We start from the raw sequence: 20,997 nt of genomic DNA on the forward strand, positions 1-20,997 counted from the left end.
TGAGCAAACCGATTACGCGCTCCGCTTTTCATGGCATCAGCAGGCGCCTGTCGGTGCACAGTCGTCGTTGTCGAGCTCCTGATGCGCAGCAGAGCAGTAGATACCAGAAGATGCGTAAATGGCCCGGCCCGGTAGACAATCCGGTCAGGGTAGGTGCCACTGCGCTGTCAGCTGCAAAAGAAGGGATACGTTTTAAGGTGTGTGTCCGCTGGTGCACCGCTGCCGAACTGAGCAAACCGATTCCGCGCTCCGCTTTTCATGGCATCAGCAGGCGCCTGTCGATGCACAGTCGTCGTTGTCGAGCTCCTGATGCGCAGCAGAGCAGTAGATACCAGAAGATGCGTAAATGGCCCGGCCCGGTAGACAATCCGGTCAGGGTAGGTGCCACAGCGCTGTCAGCTGCAAAAGAAGGGATACGTTTTAAGGTGTGTGTCCGCTGGTGCACCGCTGCCGAACTGAGCAAACCGATTCCGCGCTCCGCTTTTCATGGCATCAGCAGGCGCCTGTCGATGCACAGTCGTCGTTGTCGAGCTCCTGATGCGCAGCAGAGCAGTAGATACAAGAAGATGCATAAATTGCCCGGCCCGGTAGACAATCCGGTCAGGGTAGGTGCCACTGCGCTGTCAGCTGCAAAAGAAGGGATACGTTTTAAGGTGTGTGTCCGCTGGTGCACCGCTGCCGAACTGAGCAAACCGATTCTGCGCTCCGCTTTTCATGGCATCAGCAGGCGCCTATCGATGCACAGTCGTCGTTGTCGAGCTCCTGATGCGCAGCAGAGCAGTAGATACCAGAAGATGCATAAATTGCCCGGCCCGGTAGACAATCTGGTCAGGGTAGGTGCCACTGCGCTGTCAGCTGCAAAAGAAGGGATACGTTTTAAGGTGTGTGTCCGCTGGTGCACCGCTGCCGAACTGAGCAAACCGATTCTGCGCTCCGCTTTTCATGGCATCAGCAGGCGCCTGTCGATGCACAGTCGTCGTTGTCGAGCTCCTGATGCGCAGCAGAGCAGTAGATACAAGAAGATGCGTAAATGGCCCGGCCCGGTAGACAATCCGGTCAGGGTAGGTGCCACTGCGCTGTCAGCTGCAAAAGAAGGGATACGTTTTAAGGTGTGTGTCCGCTGGTGCACCGCTGCCGAACTGAGCAAACCGATTCTGCGCTCCGCTTTTCATGGCATCAGCAGGCGCCTGTCGATGCACAGTCGTCGTTGTCGAGCTCCTGATGCGCAGCAGAGCAGTAGATACAAGAAGATGCGTAAATGGCCCGGCCCGGTAGACAATCTGGTCAGGGTAGGTGCCACTGCGCTGTCAGCTGCAAAAGAAGGGATACGTTTTAAGGTGTGTGTCCGCTGGTGCACCGCTGCCGAACTGAGCAAACCGATTCTGCGCTCCGCTTTTCATGGCATCAGCAGGCGCCCGTCGATGCACAGTCGTCGTTGTCGAGCTCCTGATGCGCAGCAGAGCAGTAGATACAAGCAGGTGCGTAAATGGCCCGGCCCGGTAGACAATCCGGTCAGGGTAGGTGCCACTGCGCTGTCAGCTGCAAAAGAAGGGATACGTTTTAGGGTGTGTGTCCGCTGGTGCACCGCTGCCGAACTGAGCAAACCGATTCCGCGCTCCGCTTTTCATGGCATCAGCAGGCGCCTGTCGATGCACAGTCGTCGTTGTCGAGCTCCTGATGCGCAGCAGAGCAGTAGATACCAGAAGATGCGTAAATGGCCCGGCCCGGTAGACAATCCGGTCAGGGTAGGTGCCACAGCGCTGTCAGCTGCAAAAGAAGGGATACGTTTTAAGGTGTGTGTCCGCTGGTGCACCGCTGCCGAACTGAGCAAACCGATTCCGCGCTCCGCTTTTCATGGCATCAGCAGGCGCCTGTCGATGCACAGTCGTCGTTGTCGAGCTCCTGATGCGCAGCAGAGCAGTAGGCACCAGAAGATGCGTAAATGGCCCGGCCCGGTAGACAATCCGGTCAGGGTAGGTGCCACTGCGCTGTCAGCTGCAAAAGAAGGGATACGTTTTAAGGTGTGTGTCCGCTGGTGCACCGCTGCCGAACTGAGCAAACCGATTCCGCACTCCGCTTTTCATGGCGTCAGCAGGCGCCTGTCGATGCACAGTCGTCGTTGTCGAGCTCCTGATGCGCAGCAGAGCAGTAGATACAAGAAGATGCGTAAATGGCCCGGCCCGGTAGACAATCCGGTCAGGGTAGGTGCCACTGCGCTGTCAGCTGCAAAAGAAGGGATACGTTTTAAGGTGTGTGTCCGTTGGTGCACCGCTGCCGAACTGAGCAAACCGATTCTGCGCTCCGCTTTTCATGGCATCAGCAGGCGCCTGTCGATGCACAGTCGTCGTTGTCGAGCTCCTGATGCGCAGCAGAGCAGTAGATACAAGAAGGTGCGTAAATGGCCCGGCCCGGCAGACAATCCGGTCAGGGTAGGTGCCACTGCGCTGTCAGCTGCAAAAGAAGGGATACGTTTTAAGGTGTGTGTCCGCTGGTGCACCGCTGCCGAACTGAGCAAACCGATTCCGCGCTCCGCTTTTCATGGCATCAGCAGGCACCTGTCGATGTACAGTCGTCGTTGTCGAGCTCCTGATGCGCAGCAGAGCAGTAGATACCAGAAGATGCGTAAATGGCCCGGCCCGGTAGACAATCCGGTCAGGGTAGGTGCCACTGCGCTGTCAGCTGCAAAAGAAGGGATACGTTTTAAGGTGTGTGTCCGCTGGTGCACCGCTGCCGAACTGAGCAAACCGATTCCGCGCTCCGCTTTTCTTGGCATCAGCAGGCGCCTGTCGATGCACAGTCGTCGTTGTCGAGCTTCTGGTGCGCAGCAGAGCAGTAGATACAAGAAGATGCGTAAATGGCCCGGCCCGGTAGACAATCCGGTCAGGGCAGGTGCCACTGCGCTGTCAGCTGCAAAAGAAGGGATACGTTTTAAGGTGTGTGTCCGCTGGTGCACCGCTGCCGAACTGAGCAAACCGATTCCGCGCTCCGCTTTTCATGGCATCAGCAGGCGCCTGTCGATGCACAGTATCGTTGTCGAGCTCCTGATGCGCAGCAGAGCAGTAGATACAAGAAGATGCGTAAATGGCCCGGCCCGGTAGACAATCCGGTCAGGGTAGGTGCCACTGCGCTGTCAGCTGCAAAAGAAGGGATACGTTATAAGGTGTGTGTCCGCTGGTGCACCGCTGCCGAACTGAGCAAACCGATTCCGCGCTCCGCTTTTCATGGCATCAGCAGGCGCCTGTCGATGCACAGTCGTCGTTGTCGAGCTCCTGATGCGCAGCAGAGCAGTAGATACAAGAAGATGCGTAAATGGCCCGGCCCGGTAGACAATCCGGTCACGGTAGGTGCCACTGCGCTGTCAGCTGCAAAAGAAGGGATACGTTTTAAGGTGTGTGTCCACTGGTGCACCGCTGCCGAACTGAGCAAACCGATTCCGCGCTCCGCTTTTCATGGCATCAGCAGGCGCCTGTCGATGCACAGTCGTCGTTGTCGAGCTCCTGATGCGCAGCAGAGCAGTAGATACCAGAAGATGCGTAAATGGCCCGGCCCGGTAGACAATCCGGTCAGGGTAGGTGCCACTGCGCTGTCAGCTGCAAAAGAAGGGATACGTTTTAAGGTGTGTGTCCGCTGGTGCACCGCTGCCGAACTGAGCAAACCGATTCCGCGCTCCGCTTTTCATGGCATCAGCAGGCGCCTGCCGATGCACAGTCGTCGTTGTCGAGCTCCTGATGCGCAGCAGAGCAGTAGATACAAGAAGATGCGTAAATGGCCCGGCCCGGTAGACAATCCGGTCAGGGTAGGTGCCACTGCGCTGTCAGCTGCAAAAGAAGGGATACGTTATAAGGTGTGTGTCCGCTGGTGCACCGCTGCCGAACTGAGCAAACCGATTCCGCGCTCCGCTTTTCATGGCATCAGCAGGCGCCTGTCGATGCACAGTCGTCGTTGTCGAGCTCCTGATGCGCAGCAGAGCAGTAGGTACCAGAAGATGCGTAAATGGCCGGGCCCGGTAGACAATCCGGTCAGGGTAGGTGCCACTGCGCTGTCAGCTGCAAAAGAAGGGATACGTTATAAGGTGTGTGTCCGCTGGTGCACCGCTGCCGAACTGAGCAAACCGATTCCGCGCTCCGCTTTTCATGGCATCAGCAGGCGCCTGTCGATGCACAGTCGTCATTGTCGAGCTTCTGATGCGCAGCAGAGCAGTAGATACAAGAAGATGCGTAAATGGCCCGGCCCGGTAGACAATCCGGTCAGGGTAGGTGCCACTGCGCTGTCAGCTGCAAAAGAAGGGATACGTTATAAGGTGTGTGTCCGCTGGTGCACCGCTGCCGAACTGAGCAAACCGATTCCGCGCTCCGCTTTTCATGGCATCAGCAGGCGCCTGTCGATGCACAGTCGTCGTTGTCGAGCTCCTGATGCGCAGCAGAGCAGTAGATACAAGAAGATGCGTAAATGGCCCGGCCCGGTAGACAATCCGGTCAGGGTAGGTGCCACTGCGCTGTCAGCTGCAAAAGAAGGGATACGTTATAAGGTGTGTGTCCGCTGGTGCACCGCTGCCGAACTGAGCAAACCGATTCCGCGCTCCGCTTTTCATGGCATCAGCAGGCGCCTGCCGATGCACAGTCGTCGTTGTCGAGCTCCTGATGCGCAGCAGAGCAGTAGATACAAGATGCGTAAATGGCCCGGGCCGGTAGACAATCCGGTCAGGGTAGGTGCCACTGCGCTGTCAGCTGCAAAAGAAGGGATACGTTTTAAGGTGTGTGTCCGCTGGTGCACCGCTGCCGAACTGAGCAAACCGATTCCGCGCTCCGCTTTTCATGGCATCAGCAGGCGCCTGTCGATGCACAGTCGTCGTTGTCGAGCTTCTGATGCGCAGCAGAGCAGTAGATACAAGAAGATGCGTAAATGGCCCGGCCCGGTAGACAATCCGGTCAGGGTAGGTGCCACTGCGCTGTCAGCTGCAAAAGAAGGGATACGTTTTAAGGTGTGTGTCCGCTGGTGCACCGCTGCCGAACTGAGCAAACCGATTCCGCGCTCCGCTTTTCATGGCATCAGCAGGCGCCTGTCGATGCACAGTCGTCGTTGTCGAGCTCCTGATGCGCAGCAGAGCAGTAGATACAAGAAGATGCGTAAATGGCCCGGCCCGGTAGACAATCCGGTCAGGGTAGGTGCCACTGCGCTGTCAGCTGCAAAAGAAGGGATACGTTATAAGGTGTGTGTCCGCTGGTGCACCGCTGCCGAACTGAGCAAACCGATTCCGCGCTCCGCTTTTCATGGCATCAGCAGGCGCCGGTCGATGCACAGTCGTCGTTGTCGAGCTCCTGATGCGCAACAGAGCAGTGGATACAAGAAGAGGCGTAAATGGCCCGGCCCGGTAGACAATCCGGTCAGGGTAGGTGCCACTGCGCTGTCAGCTGCAAAAGAAGGGATACGTTTTAAGGTGTGTGTCCGCTGGTGCACCGCTGCCGAACTGAGCAAACCATTCCGCGCTCCGCTTTTCATGGCATCAGCAGGCGCCTGTCGATGCACAGTCGTCGTTGTCGAGCTCCTGCTGCGCAGCAGAGCAGTAGATACAAGAAGATGCGTAAATGGCCCGGCGCGGTAGACAATCCGGTCAGGGTAGGTGCCACTGCGCTGTCAGCTGCAAAAGAAGGGATACGTTTTAAGGTGTGTGTCCGTTGGTGCACCGCTACCGAACTGAGCAAACCGATTCCGCGCTCCGCTTTTCATGGCATCAGCAGGCGCCTGTCGATGCACAGTCGTCGTTGTCGAGCTCCTGATGCGCAGCAGAGCAGTAGATACAAGAAGGTGCGTAAATGGCCCGGCCCGGCAGACAATCCGGTCAGGGTAGGTGCCACTGCGCTGTCAGCTGCAAAAGAAGGGATACGTTTTAAGGTGTGTGTCCGCTGGTGCACCGCTGCCGAACTGAGCAAACCGATTCCGCGCTCCGCTTTTCATGGCATCAGCAGGCGCCTGTCGATGTACAGTCGTCGTTGTCGAGCTCCTGATGCGCAGCAGAGCAGTAGATACCAGAAGATGCGTAAATGGCCCGGCCCGGTAGACAATCCGGTCAGGGTAGGTGCCACTGCGCTGTCAGCTGCAAAAGAAGGGATACGTTTTAAGGTGTGTGTCCGCTGGTGCACCGCTGCCGAACTGAGCAAACCGATTCCGCGCTCCGCTTTTCATGGCATCAGCAGGCGCCTGTCGATGCACAGTCGTCGTTGTCGAGCTTCTGATGCGCAGCAGAGCAGTAGATACAAGAAGATGCGTAAATGGCCCGGCCCGGTAGACAATCCGGTCAGGGCAGGTGCCACTGCGCTGTCAGCTGCAAAAGAAGGGATACGTTTTAAGGTGTGTGTCCGCTGGTGCACCGCTGCCGAACTGAGCAAACCGATTCCGCGCTCCGCTTTTCATGGCATCAGCAGGCGCCTGTCGATGCACAGTATCGTTGTCGAGCTCCTGATGCGCAGCAGAGCAGTAGATACAAGAAGATGCGTAAATGGCCCGGCCCGGTAGACAATCCGGTCAGGGTAGGTGCCACTGCGCTGTCAGCTGCAAAAGAAGGGATACGTTATAAGGTGTGTGTCCGCTGGTGCACCGCTGCCGAACTGAGCAAACCGATTCCGCGCTCCGCTTTTCATGGCATCAGCAGGCGCCTGTCGATGCACAGTCGTCGTTGTCGAGCTCCTGATGCGCAGCAGAGCAGTAGATACAAGAAGATGCGTAAATGGCCCGGCCCGGTAGACAATCCGGTCACGGTAGGTGCCACTGCGCTGTCAGCTGCAAAAGAAGGGATACGTTTTAAGGTGTGTGTCCACTGGTGCACCGCTGCCGAACTGAGCAAACCGATTCCGCGCTCCGCTTTTCATGGCATCAGCAGGCGCCTGTCGATGCACAGTCGTCGTTGTCGAGCTCCTGATGCGCAGCAGAGCAGTAGATACCAGAAGATGCGTAAATGGCCCGGCCCGGTAGACAATCCGGTCAGGGTAGGTGCCACTGCGCTGTCAGCTGCAAAAGAAGGGATACGTTTTAAGGTGTGTGTCCGCTGGTGCACCGCTGCCGAACTGAGCAAACCGATTCCGCGCTCCGCTTTTCATGGCATCAGCAGGCGCCTGCCGATGCACAGTCGTCGTTGTCGAGCTCCTGATGCGCAGCAGAGCAGTAGATACAAGAAGATGCGTAAATGGCCCGGCCCGGTAGACAATCCGGTCAGGGTAGGTGCCACTGCGCTGTCAGCTGCAAAAGAAGGGATACGTTATAAGGTGTGTGTCCGCTGGTGCACCGCTGCCGAACTGAGCAAACCGATTCCGCGCTCCGCTTTTCATGGCATCAGCAGGCGCCTGTCGATGCACAGTCGTCGTTGTCGAGCTCCTGATGCGCAGCAGAGCAGTAGGTACCAGAAGATGCGTAAATGGCCGGGCCCGGTAGACAATCCGGTCAGGGTAGGTGCCACTGCGCTGTCAGCTGCAAAAGAAGGGATACGTTATAAGGTGTGTGTCCGCTGGTGCACCGCTGCCGAACTGAGCAAACCGATTCCGCGCTCCGCTTTTCATGGCATCAGCAGGCGCCTGTCGATGCACAGTCGTCGTTGTCGAGCTTCTGATGGGCAGCAGAGCAGTAGATACAAGAAGATGCGTAAATGGCCCGGCCCGGTAGACAATCCGGTCAGGGTAGGTGCCACTGCGCTGTCAGCTGCAAAAGAAGGGATACGTTATAAGGTGTGTGTCCGCTGGTGCACCGCTGCCGAACTGAGCAAACCGATTCCGCGCTCCGTTTTTCATGGCATCAGCAGGCGCCTGTCGATGCACAGTCGTCGTTGTCGAGCTCCTGATGCGCAGCAGAGCAGTAGATACAAGAAGATGCGTAAATGGCCCGGCCCGGTAGACAATCCGGTCAGGGTAGGTGCCACTGCGCTGTCAGCTGCAAAAGAAGGGATACGTTATAAGGTGTGTGTCCGCTGGTGCACCGCTGCCGAACTGAGCAAACCGATTCCGCGCTCCGCTTTTCATGGCATCAGCAGGCGCCTGCCGATGCACAGTCGTCGTTGTCGAGCTCCTGATGCGCAGCAGAGCAGTAGATACAAGATGCGTAAATGGCCCGGGCCGGTAGACAATCCGGTCAGGGTAGGTGCCACTGCGCTGTCAGCTGCAAAAGAAGGGATACGTTTTAAGGTGTGTGTCCGCTGGTGCACCGCTGCCGAACTGAGCAAACCGATTCCGCGCTCCGCTTTTCATGGCATCAGCAGGCGCCTGTCGATGCACAGTCGTCGTTGTCGAGCTCCTGATGCGCAGCAGAGCAGTAGATACAAGAAGATGCGTAAATGGCCCGGCCCGGTAGACAATCCGGTCAGGGTAGGTGCCACTGCGCTGTCAGCTGCAAAAGAAGGGATACGTTATAAGGTGTGTGTCCGCTGGTGCACCGCTGCCGAACTGAGCAAACCGATTCCGCGCTCCGCTTTTCATGGCATCAGCAGGCGCCGGTCGATGCACAGTCGTCGTTGTCGAGCTCCTGATGCGCAACAGAGCAGTGGATACAAGAAGAGGCGTAAATGGCCCGGCCCGGTAGACAATCCGGTCAGGGTAGGTGCCACTGCGCTGTCAGCTGCAAAAGAAGGGATACGTTTTAAGGTGTGTGTCCGCTGGTGCACCGCTGCCGAACTGAGCAAACCATTCCGCGCTCCGCTTTTCATGGCATCAGCAGGCGCCTGTCGATGCACAGTCGTCGTTGTCGAGCTCCTGCTGCGCAGCAGAGCAGTAGATACAAGAAGATGCGTAAATGGCCCGGCGCGGTAGACAATCCGGTCAGGGTAGGTGCCACTGCGCTGTCAGCTGCAAAAGAAGGGATACGTTTTAAGGTGTGTGTCCGCTGGTGCACCGCTGCCGAACTGAGCAAACCGATTCCGCGCTCCGCTTTTTATAGCGTCAGCAGGCGCCTGTAGATGCGCAGTCGTCGTTGTCGAGCTCCTGATGCGCAGCAGAGCAGTAGATACCAGAAGATGCGTTAATGGCCCGGCCTGGTGGACAATCCGGTCATGGTATGTGTCACTGCGCTGTCAGCTGCAAAAGCAGGAATACGTCTTCAGGTGTGTGCCCGCTGGTGCACCGTTGCAGAACTGAGGAAGGCGATTCCGCGCTCCGCTTTTTATAGCGTCAGCAGGCGCCTGTAGATGCGCAGTCGTCGTTGTCGAGCTCCTGATGCGTAGCAGAGCCAGTAGATACCAGAAGATGCGTAAATGGCCCGGCCTGGTAGACAATCCGGTCAGGGTAGGTGTGACTGCACTGTCAGCTGCAAAAGCAGGTATATGTTTTAAGGTGTGTGCCCGCCAGTGCACCGCTGCCGAACTTCAAGCGAAGCCAAGCACTCCGCCATATTTCAAAAAGAAGCTTAATATTTTGGGTTCAAGGACCCACAGCAGATATTAAATCAGGTTTCGTGCATCTGCGCACATTCGTTCCGCTATATATACTCCGCCAACCACGGGCACCCATCCGGGGACAGTTGTATACCGAATTTGGTAGGCAAATAAACCCTATGGGTTGTGGTATAGCAATGAAACTACAATTACATGATAGGCAAACATTGTATACATGCAATTACTAATTGAAGCGTTACCATATCGCACCGCAAGCCGAAACCTAGGCCCAACTTGACCCCCCAAACGAAGGAAATTTTGTTTGGTACGTATCTTGAGGGGGGCGAAACTCGACACTGGGTAGATGTGCATCGGAATTTCTCTGATAGATGGCGCCAGGTGACGATCGTTCCGCTAGACGGCGTGCGTGAACGCGTAGGCGAGCTTGGTGGCAATCCACACCGTTTAGAAGGGTATGACATTCCGTTTCTCGAGACGAGCGGCGTGTTCTTCGCTTTCATCGTCTAGTAAACCAAAAAGCTAACGCTCGCTACTTCAACGTATTCCAGGCGGTGGCGGCCTTTTTCTACTTCGTCAAAATATCCGCACTCGGTTGCCAATCCGGAGGTTGTCAGGTCGAATCCTGGCGTTTCCAAGTGTGTTTATTTCTGCTTCCTTTATCGTTATTACATGTGTCAAATGCCGTGGGAAAATCTCCCGCTCTAAACCACGCTGTAAATCACGCTTCGTTTTCATTTTTTCAGTAAAGTTGTCTCCCGGTGACTAGCTGTACCACCTTTTCTGAGGTGACCAACAGTTCAACCTTTTGCAGTTAGTCCCGAAAAAGATGAATGCCAGTGGCAGGCCAGTTAGTCCCTAAAAAGGCTAACCTCTCGCCCCTTGCCAGTGCCATATTTCTAAGAGTGTGGTGAAAAAGTAAGAGGCGTCTGCAGCTGTTAAGCCAATTTTCTTGGCGACAAAGCGGTTACAGGCACGCGGCGGGGCGATTCAGTCGCAACTACCATTTTGGATGGCTTCTTTAAATGACAAGCAAATACGCTCGCCATAATGACACCAAAACTGAATTGCATCAGTCCAAATGACATCTACGCAGCTCTCGGCACACATGTAAGGATGCTAGAGCTGTGAAGCCATTGCTTGCAGACATATCGATGTGCAGCCTATGTCAAAAGTGTGAAATCTAGAGATGTTCGCTTCTAAGCTGTGCAGTGCGGCTGTTGTAGCATCCGTGAAAGTGTATACTTCCTGGTGGCAGTGTCATATACGCCACACCCTTTTTGCAGGAATATCCCTTCAAAAGTGGCCTTTATTACTGCCTTCCTCTTTTTCTAGTGGAGTGTAGACAGGGGCAACCCGTGCAGTCAGGCTACGTTATTCTACACCGAAAGCCGTTTGCAGGAGCCCGTCCTCAATTTTCGTGTAACTCAAGCCCGTTCTAGCTGTAGTTCTTTCTTGGCTTTCCACGGTTACGCGTCCATGCGGATCGGTGCCAAGCCAAAGCAAGCCAAACCAACATCAAGCCAAGAGAGAAAGAAAAAATAAAGAAGAAAAACGGAGGAAGACTGTCGTGAATAGAGAAATAGAAAAGACATAATTACTGGCTGAACAAGGCTACGGCTTATCTGCAATATAAAATGCCTAAACAAATCTTTCAAAAAAGCCGTAGCCAAGGTTAGACAACTTTTAGAGCGCTATCACTAGAGCTTCCACTAAGCCGTTTAGTCGATTCCTGTGCAGTTCCTCTGTGTAGGAAGATTCTGAAGACGTCACAAAGTCATGTGACCTAGCTGGGCTAGGTGCCACCTAGGTTGCTTTTCTGGGTGTTTTAGTGCGCTAGGACTCGAGCCACCCTTGCCAATTTCGCCGATGTTGGCCCGATTCCTCTGCAACATTGAAGAGCTGGGTGGCTGGGTACTACCCACATGGTGGCAGGTAGGCCACCTGAGTCACGTGATCTTGCGACATCATCAGAACCTGAGCACTGGATTGTGAGCAAACTGCTAACCGTGGCAGGTGGCAGTTCAATTAGTGATCAGCTACGATACGTTGCTCGGAAATACCAACCTCGATATCACAGGCCCCACCGCTGGCGACACCTGCCATCACAGGGCAGTGACGCACCGCTTAACCACTACAACACTGCGCCAGGAGTAGCATTATCACTCGCAGCGAGCTGTGAAGTTAAAATAGAGGATGAAAACCGAAATGATAGTGCATCTAATTCGCATCTAGCATAACCACGCGAAATCTTCCGCCATTTTTTCTTCTCTAACAAACGTCCCCTGCAGCGCGAACTTTCAAAGCTAAAACTAACACACACTATTCCAATTACTCAAACTCAACAGCGCTGAAAATTGTCTTCGTGATATATCGCTTTAATTCGTACTAGATGCAGCCAATTTAGTAACGCCTAGCTCCTAGTGACTTCAGCAAAGAACGTTGCTTTGAAAAGCGTCCACAACGCGTGACTTAAATACGTTTCTGGTACAGGTACTAAATGTTTTGGTATCGCCTGTGGATTCATGCTGGCTTAGACAATTTTTCCGCTCAGATCATGCACAGCTGTAAACAACTCCAAGGCTACAGCAGCAGCGGGGTTTCCGTGAAATGTTCACGTATGAGTGGTACCTACACTTGGTGGCAGGCACTTCCTTGATTCTGCCAAGAACGAGGCACTCATACCGCACCTCCCTGCGTTAAGAAAGCAAAAAAAAAATGCAGATGTAATCTCCGTGGTAAGAACATCGACAATAAAAAGAACATGAAATAATTTTGCGTAAATTTTCCACCTCACGATCATATCCTCCGAGCGTATTGATCAAACAGCAACCTCTTTGTCCCATGTACTGCATATCGAATGAAAGAACTGTCTGATACGCCATGTTTTCGACACACTTAACACATTTTTCTACATATGATTTTTTAAGACGGGTATTTTTTTTAGCTCCCAATGTCGTTTTCTAAGATTTACCAACACTCCAAAGTATTTATGCTCTAGAAAAGCAAGCCGCAATACAAAACTGGTAAAAATGTACACCACGATAACTGCAGTTTTTGATCTTATATTTACGATCATTTGAGAACATTATATTTCCGTGTTCAGGAGTGCGTAGCTGCTGACTTCCACACAGCCATATCTGGCGGCGTTAAGCAATGAAAAGCTTAACAGAGACGTTACCAACCTACTAAATTTAAATTTAAGTGATTCTTCTTAGTTTTTAATGTCACTTATCTATATACTCGCCCTTTGTAAACTCTTCGCAAACTGTGTCTTACAGGCTTAATGCCCTCAGCGGTGACATGTTACAAGGAACAGCGAAAAATCGATGAAGAGGAAAGATCATGACGCACACCATAGGTGCTGATTCGCAAACTAATCAATAACATGAAAATGAAAATATTGTTTTTATTTTCATTTCCGTATGCGAGTTCCCAGGGCACCGGCAAAAAAAAAAGAGAAGTGTAAAACTTCGAATTCCATCCCAGCGGAGATTCGCAAACCCCATGGATGATTGACTACAGCATGCACCTTTACTTGGTAATATGGAAGACTTCTACGGTATTCGCGGTTGAGCTAATGTAATCGACGCCCTGTATGATCTTAGCTATCATTTATTAGAATGCGCACGCCTCCTGTGCGGCCCGATGATTAAAGTACACGCACTCATCTCGCTTCAATTTTCATCGTGGCTTAAAGCAGGTTGCAACTTCAGTATCACATGGCATGGCAACAACGTGTTTGTCGAACGTTTTTCATGACGAAATGACGTTGATGACGTTGGCTCCACAAAGATAATCATAATTCTTTATTCAAATCAGAGATACAACACAGGACGCGGACACACCATTGCCACAATTGCGCTCGTACGGCGCCGTCCGGCAGCAGCAACAACCTATGTTGCTGCCACACTTAGTTTTTGTTCAAAGATTACAATATGTATTCCCACTTCAAACTTTGCAACGGCATCACGTGACTGCGAGTGTTCAAGTCAAAAAGATAGTCGGGCAGCTCATTGAATATCTGTGGTACTGTGGGATACACTGGTATCCCCCTCGTTCCCCGTGCCAGCGGCAAGAAAGCCAGTCACGAGACCACGCGCTCGCACCACTGGTAATGTGGAGAGAAGGAACCCCTGTTACTCTCCCTGTTCCCAACAGTGAAGTGACATCACAGAATTACTTAGGCCCCTTAATGGGAAGCTGAAGCACTTTTCGAAAAAAATGAGATCTCTACGTCATATTATAGTTTTTAGTCCACTGAAACAGAATATCTCATTCAAAAAGAGCGGAAATGAACGCAAAAATCTGTTTTTTAGAACAAAAAGCGCCCCATCGCCTCAGGGCGCCGAGCGAACGCCGCTCTTGCCCGCGATTGGTCGGGACCGTCGTGACGTCGTCCACGGGGATCTCCGGCCGGCACCGACGGCGTTGCTGCGTAGCGCGTTGCTTCAGCGGGATTTTAAGGACTACGTTCTGGAAATTATGGATAATTCAAGCAGTGCTGAACAGTTTGGACTTTCACCACGCATTTGCGAGCCATCAGCAGCTTCAGAAAACGGCGGAACCAACGACGCCACGGAGTGCGCCAGCAGCGAAAGTCAAGTCGCGACATTTTCACGTGTTGGAAATCTCGACTGGATGGATGGGTGGATGACAGCTTTTATTTCCACCGAAATAGAGGCCCCTTACTACTCACCGCCCCCGGCACGCAGGCCTGTAGGGCGGGGGCCGGATCCTCCGTGACTAAAGGCTAACATAGAGACTATCTCTTCGCGGCATCAGCCGCCAGGCGGATTGGCTTCTTTCTGCCGAGCGGGTTCTTCGCTGCGCAGCAGGGCTTCCCAGCTTTCTCTGCTATCAATATCTTCGTCGACTCCGGGGTAGTGAGCGCATTCCCATATTCTTTGCTTCCGGGTAACCATGGAACCGCCGGACTGTCGGAATCTGGACGAGCGCGCGCAAAACTATTCCGTAATCGTTGAGAACTACAGACTAAACAGAAAACTGGCACTACCGCCTGATAAGAAGCTAATAGAGAAGCTACCGCATGGCGGCGCCTGCAAGCCGGCAGTTTGGTTAACCCAGTATAGGCCTTTCACGTCCTACCAGGGTGACACGAAAACCAAATCTCGACTGATACGTATGTTTTGCGTAAGTGCATGCGCGTGCATATGTTTTGTGTAGGCGCAAGTAGCAGTAAAAAAAGTAAATTGCGCTGAAACGTTTCTGTGTACCGCTGCTGCATAAAAGCATGGCCACCAGATTCTTGAACGCCTGTAAACATGATCTAAATCACATCACCGGCACGCTTACACGAGTCGCGCGAGGTAAAGCATTTGTTTGTTCATTTATTTATGGTTACTTGCCTAATTACCCCCGAAGGCCTTTTAGAACTACAAAAGAATGCCAAACTGCATGAGTTGGAGTGGGTGCACTGCTGTAATACAGCGCGAAGAGACGAGGCGACCGGAAGGAAGCTCCTGTGTGCGCTTTCCTTCTGTCGCATGGCTACTCTTCAACCATGAAACTTTTGCACTTACCCCCGTGCGTTGTTTTTTTTCATGCTGAACATGCTTTTGAAAATAATTATGGCTGCGTTTCGGAGCTCGCAGTGCTGCTCATCAAAACTAGTGTGCTGCAAGATATAGTTGCTGCTGTTGCGTATCGAGATAACCGGCAGAATTGCTTGTGGCAGATATAGGCGTAACACGGCTCGACAACTTTGCCGTTCTGACTTAAGGACAAATTTGCATGAATTCTGGCGCCATTGTCAATCGTCAGCCATGACCAAGCACACATGAATGCAAATGTTTGCTTTGATGAAGTATACTAGGCCTATATAATCAGTTTTTTGTTCAGTTAGGTGCGGCTGCATGTGCTGCGCGCTGATGAAAGATTAATAGAATTGCTTGTGCTGCCACGAGGTTCAAGCAATCAGGAAAAAGCAAAAAGGCACACAGTGCGTAACGAGCTCAAAAAGTTCAAGACTGTGTGCCTCAGTAAAGCATTGCTGGAAGTGGTTTTAGCTCAGCATGGATGTGAACCAGCTGGAAAATTCAAAGAGTTTACAAACAGGTAAGAAAGTAATATAACGAAAAGAGAAATATTGCTGCACATATTTTCTGCAGGCAGTTTCGGCATGTTGCGTACAACCAGATTGTCTAGTTAACGTGGAAGAGGCTGACGGAGAACTACCGACGGATTCTGACAAGCTGTGGGCTGAGCGCTGTTTGAAAGTACCATGCCAAAACTGGTTTGTATACAGGCTTCAAGCATTACAGGGAACGCCCGAACGAGAGAAAGTAAACGGCACTGGCAGAAGATTACGTTGATCTGTGGTTCGCCAAAGCGCGGGCCGCAGCGAAGCAAGCGCAGCTGGCCGGCCGACTCTCCGTGAATGGCGTCACTTCCGCCAGTTCTCCCGCTCTGCCGTCCCCCCACCCGGCGCTTCCGGAAGCAACGAGGGCGTGCCGGCGGCGGGTTTTTAGAAAGCGATTGCAGCTCTGTTTGCGGATAGAATCGGGAAAAAATTAAAACACATGATTTTCAAGGTCATTTCTTCCCAACCACAGCGTTTCATGCGATTTGAAAACCGTTTCAGCTTCCCTTTAAGGACGGGTTGCATGCCTGAGCTTGTGAGTAACGTATTTCTCGTAGTTAGGCAATGCCCGAGGGGTATAAAAAATTATGAGACACTTTGGCAACTAAAGTGTTGAGAGGCGAAAGCCGACCTTTCTGTGACAATTTTCACTATGCCGTGACGACTTCCGGTAGATGTGACGTCACACCGTTTGTCACAAAATTCGGCGCATCTTCGAAAAAGACGGCGCTGCGCGTAAGCAATCGCGCCCGCACGCTGTAAAATAAAACAAAAAAACAGCGGGGAAGGACCCCCGGAGAGTGCGTAGCTTTGCGCGTACTGCTGCCACTCAGCTCGCCGGCGCGGCGCCGAGGGAGGCATGGCCGCGCGCGGCGTCGATTTCTCTAGAATGGCGAAGTTTCTGCTCGTTGTCGACGGAGAGGGCGTGACCTTGTTCGCGCTAAAGTGGTACCCTCTCCCCTTCGCTCTCGCGCCGGCGCCTTCGCATGCGAGATGGAACCAGAAATTTCTGGAAGGCGGTTTCCTCCCGGCGTGAGAAGGAGTTTGTGCAGTTGAAGCTGCGTGTACGTGCGCGCCTGCCTTGGCGCGAAGAACAAACAGACGCGGACTGCGCCTATAAATTGGAGGCTGCAACCACTGTCTGTTAGCCCGAGCCGCCATTTAAGCTTCCGAGAAGTGCGCCCGCGCGACTCCCGGGAGAACATTACTAGCCCCGGCCGGACCAGCGAGACAACGTGCGCCAACCTGCGGGACGGCCCCGTCGAGCTCCTCAGGTCGTCGGACTGTCGCAGTTCCCGGTGAACAAATCGTGTTTTGGCTGTTTGTCTCTCTATGTGTTAGTGCACTTTAGGTGCAAAGATTCTGTTAAACTGTAATCTCTCTCAAGTGTTACTTTGCATGAGTTGCTTTGTATTTGTAAATAACTGTATCTGCTCGTACGAGTGATAATGAAATCCTTTGTATCGTCTCTTCGCTGTATAAACTTTCTTTGGTTTTGTGAACCTTTGGCTCAGACCAATTCTCTGGCTTGCGACCGGCGAAAGCTGGGCACCAAACGACAAAACCCCTTGCCACTTTGTAGCTGGTCTCCGGCTGAGCCAAGGGCATCTCCTTTGTCACCGAGACCTATACCCCCATACGCTCTAAGGGTGTCTGGGAGCGCACGCAAAAAGTGCGCGAAGTGGTGACACCGTTCCCGTGGCTATACTGATACCCAAATTATACATACTTAGGGGTTTTTAAGTATTAATTACGCTTAATTACACATTTTTACATCTAATTTGACCCAAATCCGACGTTTTTCCGACAATTCTGTGACAATTTTCACTATGCCGTGACGACTTCGGGTGGATGTGACGTCACACTGTTCCCGTGGTTATATCGACGTCCACGCTATTTCGACGCAATTTCGACATTTCTGCCTATAATTAATTAATTAATTATTCTACAGTCATAAAACTTGGCTTCTACGTTAATCTTTTCCTCCTCTTTCTCAAGCAGCCATTCTTTTCCTGCTATCTTTTTTAGTTCCCAAGTTAAACGTGTGAAACCCTCTGCGAACGGACGACAGTATGATCCATTAAAGGCTTCCGCCTTAAGAGAAATGCGCGGCAGGAAATATCTCTTGCTGCTGGCCTCCTGCTGACATTCTCCGAGGGCACCCTTTCTGCCTGCTGGCCCCGAACCCAACGCCGATCGATAACAACAATTGGTGAGCTACTGAACGTCTATTTTTTCGGATAGAAGATTTTCCCGCAGTGTGCTTTGCCTCACGTTAGGATAAAAACCTGGAGTGACGCGATAGCTACCGCTGGCCGAGTGGAACTCGCTCAGTCGAATTCCAAAGTCAGTCTTTAGCCGCTGCGTTTCACTGGGCGTTCCTCCTTCATCTTCGTGTCTGGACGTGAATTCACTCTCTCCCCCTCTCCACTCCTCCCCCACTCGGTTTCGCCGGCGGGCCGCGCCGCCGGCAGCTGCCACGGTGGCCACTGAAGGCTATAAATGCTAGCGTAATGTAGGCGCGCGGCGCGCACCAGCTGCGGGGTATGACGTCACTTCGTGCATGCGCATACCCAAGCAGCACAGTTCATCGGCCCAATATTGCAACAGGATGGTCCCATCCTGGTCCTTTGTAGGGCCAGCTTTGCCAATACAGTTCCAATGATGGGCCAATTACTTGTGCTGCTTGGGTAGCTGGCGGACCGGTGGTGCCACGGCTCAGCGCGCAGCCACGCTGACCTCGCGAAGTGGCTGGCGTAGTGTAGCTATGGCTACAAAAATTTTTGCTAACGTGCCGTGCCGTTTCCTATTTCGTCCGAACCTGCCGTGGCTGCGACTCTGCACCACGGGTTGCGAAAATGAAAAATTATACATATTTTAGCGCAACCACGACAGGGACACAGAGAACAGAGACAAACACGAGCGCTAACATGCAACTGAAGTATTGAGGGAACCACGACGGCATATATAAAACCGCAGGCCTGCGAAGCCCCTGAAAAGTCAACAGGAACCAGAAGTGGTTCCCTACATCCACAAGATCACCCACAACTTAAATAAGGTGGAAAATCTGTTTGACGTGCCGTTGGTTTTTTCAGCACCCAGGAAACTCGCTCAACTTTGCGGCCGTATCACATGTGAAGACAAAAAAGGGGGCTGTCAAAAGAACCACGAAAAACGTTTTGTTAAGTGCGCCAAGAACGTTGTTTATAAGATTCCTCTGTCTTGTGGCAAAGTGTACATCGGCCAGACGGGGCTATGCGTTAAGAGGGTTCACCAGTGACAGTGTCCGTAGGAAATACAATGGAACTTTCAGAAGCTGTATCGTGTCTAAAAATGGACAGATTTTCATGATGTTTGTGGCAGCGTTTTCTTTTTTAGTGAACAGAGGAAATGTTGCGGACAGATTTTTTTTTTGAGTTTAATTCTTTTACAATTCAGAGGTAAATATCCAGAAAAATTGTACATTTAGATATGTCAGTCTTTCATGTCATCTTGTGAAAAAGCTAAGCCAGATATCAAACTTTTGTCCGCAAAATTTCCTTTCTTTTTCTCTCTTGGTTGTTAAGCCGCAATTTTCATCCATATCGAGCCTAGTGTTTGCGTTTTACAGGCTCTGAAAGTTGTATATGTGTTTTCAGCAGGGATTTGAAATTCGCGCCATATGTAACCACTGCGACGTGGCTCCACCTGGCATCAGCATATTTTTGTCGCTACTACACTCTACCACCAACCTCTTAGTTGCCTGTGTTCGTGCGCGCAGGTTTTTACTCAGAACTTGGACGGACTTGAGCTCTTTCTTCCCTTTTTTCTTGCTTGGGCTGTTTTCTGAAAGCATTTCTGCTTTCCTTTTTTTGCTCGAGCTTATGGTGCGTGACGCTGAGCTGGCGCGCTGTTTTGACAAGCTGCAGAGCGTTCCCTACCATGACAAAGCGATCGACGGGGCTTAGCAAGACGGCCCACGCCATTGAGGAATTGGACAAAGGGCCGCACCTGCACCATTCTATCACAGTCATGGGTCGGGAGGAAACACCTGTTTGACCAGCGTTGCCAAACGCTTTAAGATAATCTGGCAACAGTTGTACACCCAGTGCGTCGTTCGCGCTTTTGGTTATCACTTGCTTATCACGTGCGCCGTCGCGCCTCCTATGCAGCGATCGCGGCCCCAATTTCGGAGGCTGCCACTGCTTGCTCGCTCGACGCTTGGTGTCGCTACAGTTGAACCGGTCTCGACTCCGTAAAATCAAGTTCATCTAAACACGCACTGGTCGAGTTGGGTGGACCTCGCTCAGCCCGACCCCCTATACAACCAGACGTTATTGGTTCATGTAAACAGGGCTAACCAAGAACTCGCTTCCCGCCCTTTTAAGTTTTATCCAACTTTGACTTATTTCGTTGTGAAATTATAAGCAGTGAAAGAGGTGTGAAAGGAAGTAAATCTACTACAATTTATAATAAATATTGTCACGAGGCGGTGAAAATGCCATGAAAAAACAGACGAGCAGATTAACGTGGTACTGAAACAAGCTCTTTATTGGGCTGCTGCAGAATAGGCGTCTACACCCATACGCGGTCACTTGGCTTGTATTGTGCGTGGCGACGGCGGAGATTGTAGCGTCTGGCGTAGGTTCGCTCTTGGTGTGTAATGCGTAGCCGAGCGACTCGTAGAGCTCCCGCACGCTGCAAGCAGGTGGTGACGTCAAGGTTGTCCTCACTGGTGACGTTTGGCAGCATGGCGTCAAGCGTTGTCGTTGCTTCTTCGCCGTAAATGAGCCTAAAATGTGTCATATATGACTGGTCATCTCAACTGCGGTGTAGTAGACGAACATGACGTAGACGAACATGACACTTGACTTCAACAAGAACGTCCTCCCCAATGAGTCCGTCCGGGGAAGCGCCAAGAAAGGGGCTCTCCTGGTCAACAAACAGGCCGCACTCCTTCACCACGACGTTGCACTCATTCTCGATTTGCTTGAGTGCTAAGCACTCGTGGTCCTTTCCATACCGAATCGCTTCGGAAGTTATTTCTTTGTACAGGATGTCACCAACTGTCCGCCCTCATCCCGTCGTTGGCTTCATTTTACAAATAGCACCAAACAATGATGCCGTCAATCTTTTTCGCCTTTCTTGTTTCCACACAGTGGATCCACTCTGCTTTGACGTTGCTGGCTGCAGGTCTTCGATGTTGGTCGCTGATAGCGAGAGCGATTTCAGGAAGTTGTCGGAAGCAGATTGAAAAGCATCAGGCTCCATGTCTGGTACGCCGTAATCAGCATCGGCACCAATATGTCGCTCTTTTTCTCGATGCTGGCAGCGTGGAGTGATTGATATCTTCTTTTTCGGTAGCTTTCGCTTCGAATCTCTCCTAGAAATTAATGCCTTCACAAATGATGCTGTGCATCCTCCAAGCTGCTTTCCCGATATCCTGCGCGCGATTTCTTCCTGGCACGTTCCTCGGCAGTTGAGCGATAAGGAGGCTGCAAAACACCTTGTCTCGTAAGATGCTTTCAAGGAATAGTTTATCCTCTTT

At 52.2% G+C, this 20,997-nt stretch overlaps 1 long non-coding RNA gene across 1 annotated transcript in view; it reads right to left on the reverse strand.

Annotated features, from left to right (window-relative positions):
• The window catches only part of LOC144134831 (uncharacterized), a 100,146-nt gene that overhangs the window by 45,568 nt on the left and 33,581 nt on the right, over positions 1–20,997 (reverse strand). The window contains exon 2 of the long non-coding RNA XR_013315272.1: positions 12,003–12,061. This is a non-coding gene — a long non-coding RNA (uncharacterized LOC144134831). The remainder of the gene's footprint in view (positions 1–12,002; positions 12,062–20,997) is intronic.

The sequence above is a fragment of the Amblyomma americanum genome, chromosome 5, assembly GCF_052857255.1.
Source record: "Amblyomma americanum isolate KBUSLIRL-KWMA chromosome 5, ASM5285725v1, whole genome shotgun sequence".
In the NCBI taxonomy this organism is placed as follows: domain Eukaryota; kingdom Metazoa; phylum Arthropoda; class Arachnida; order Ixodida; family Ixodidae; genus Amblyomma; species Amblyomma americanum.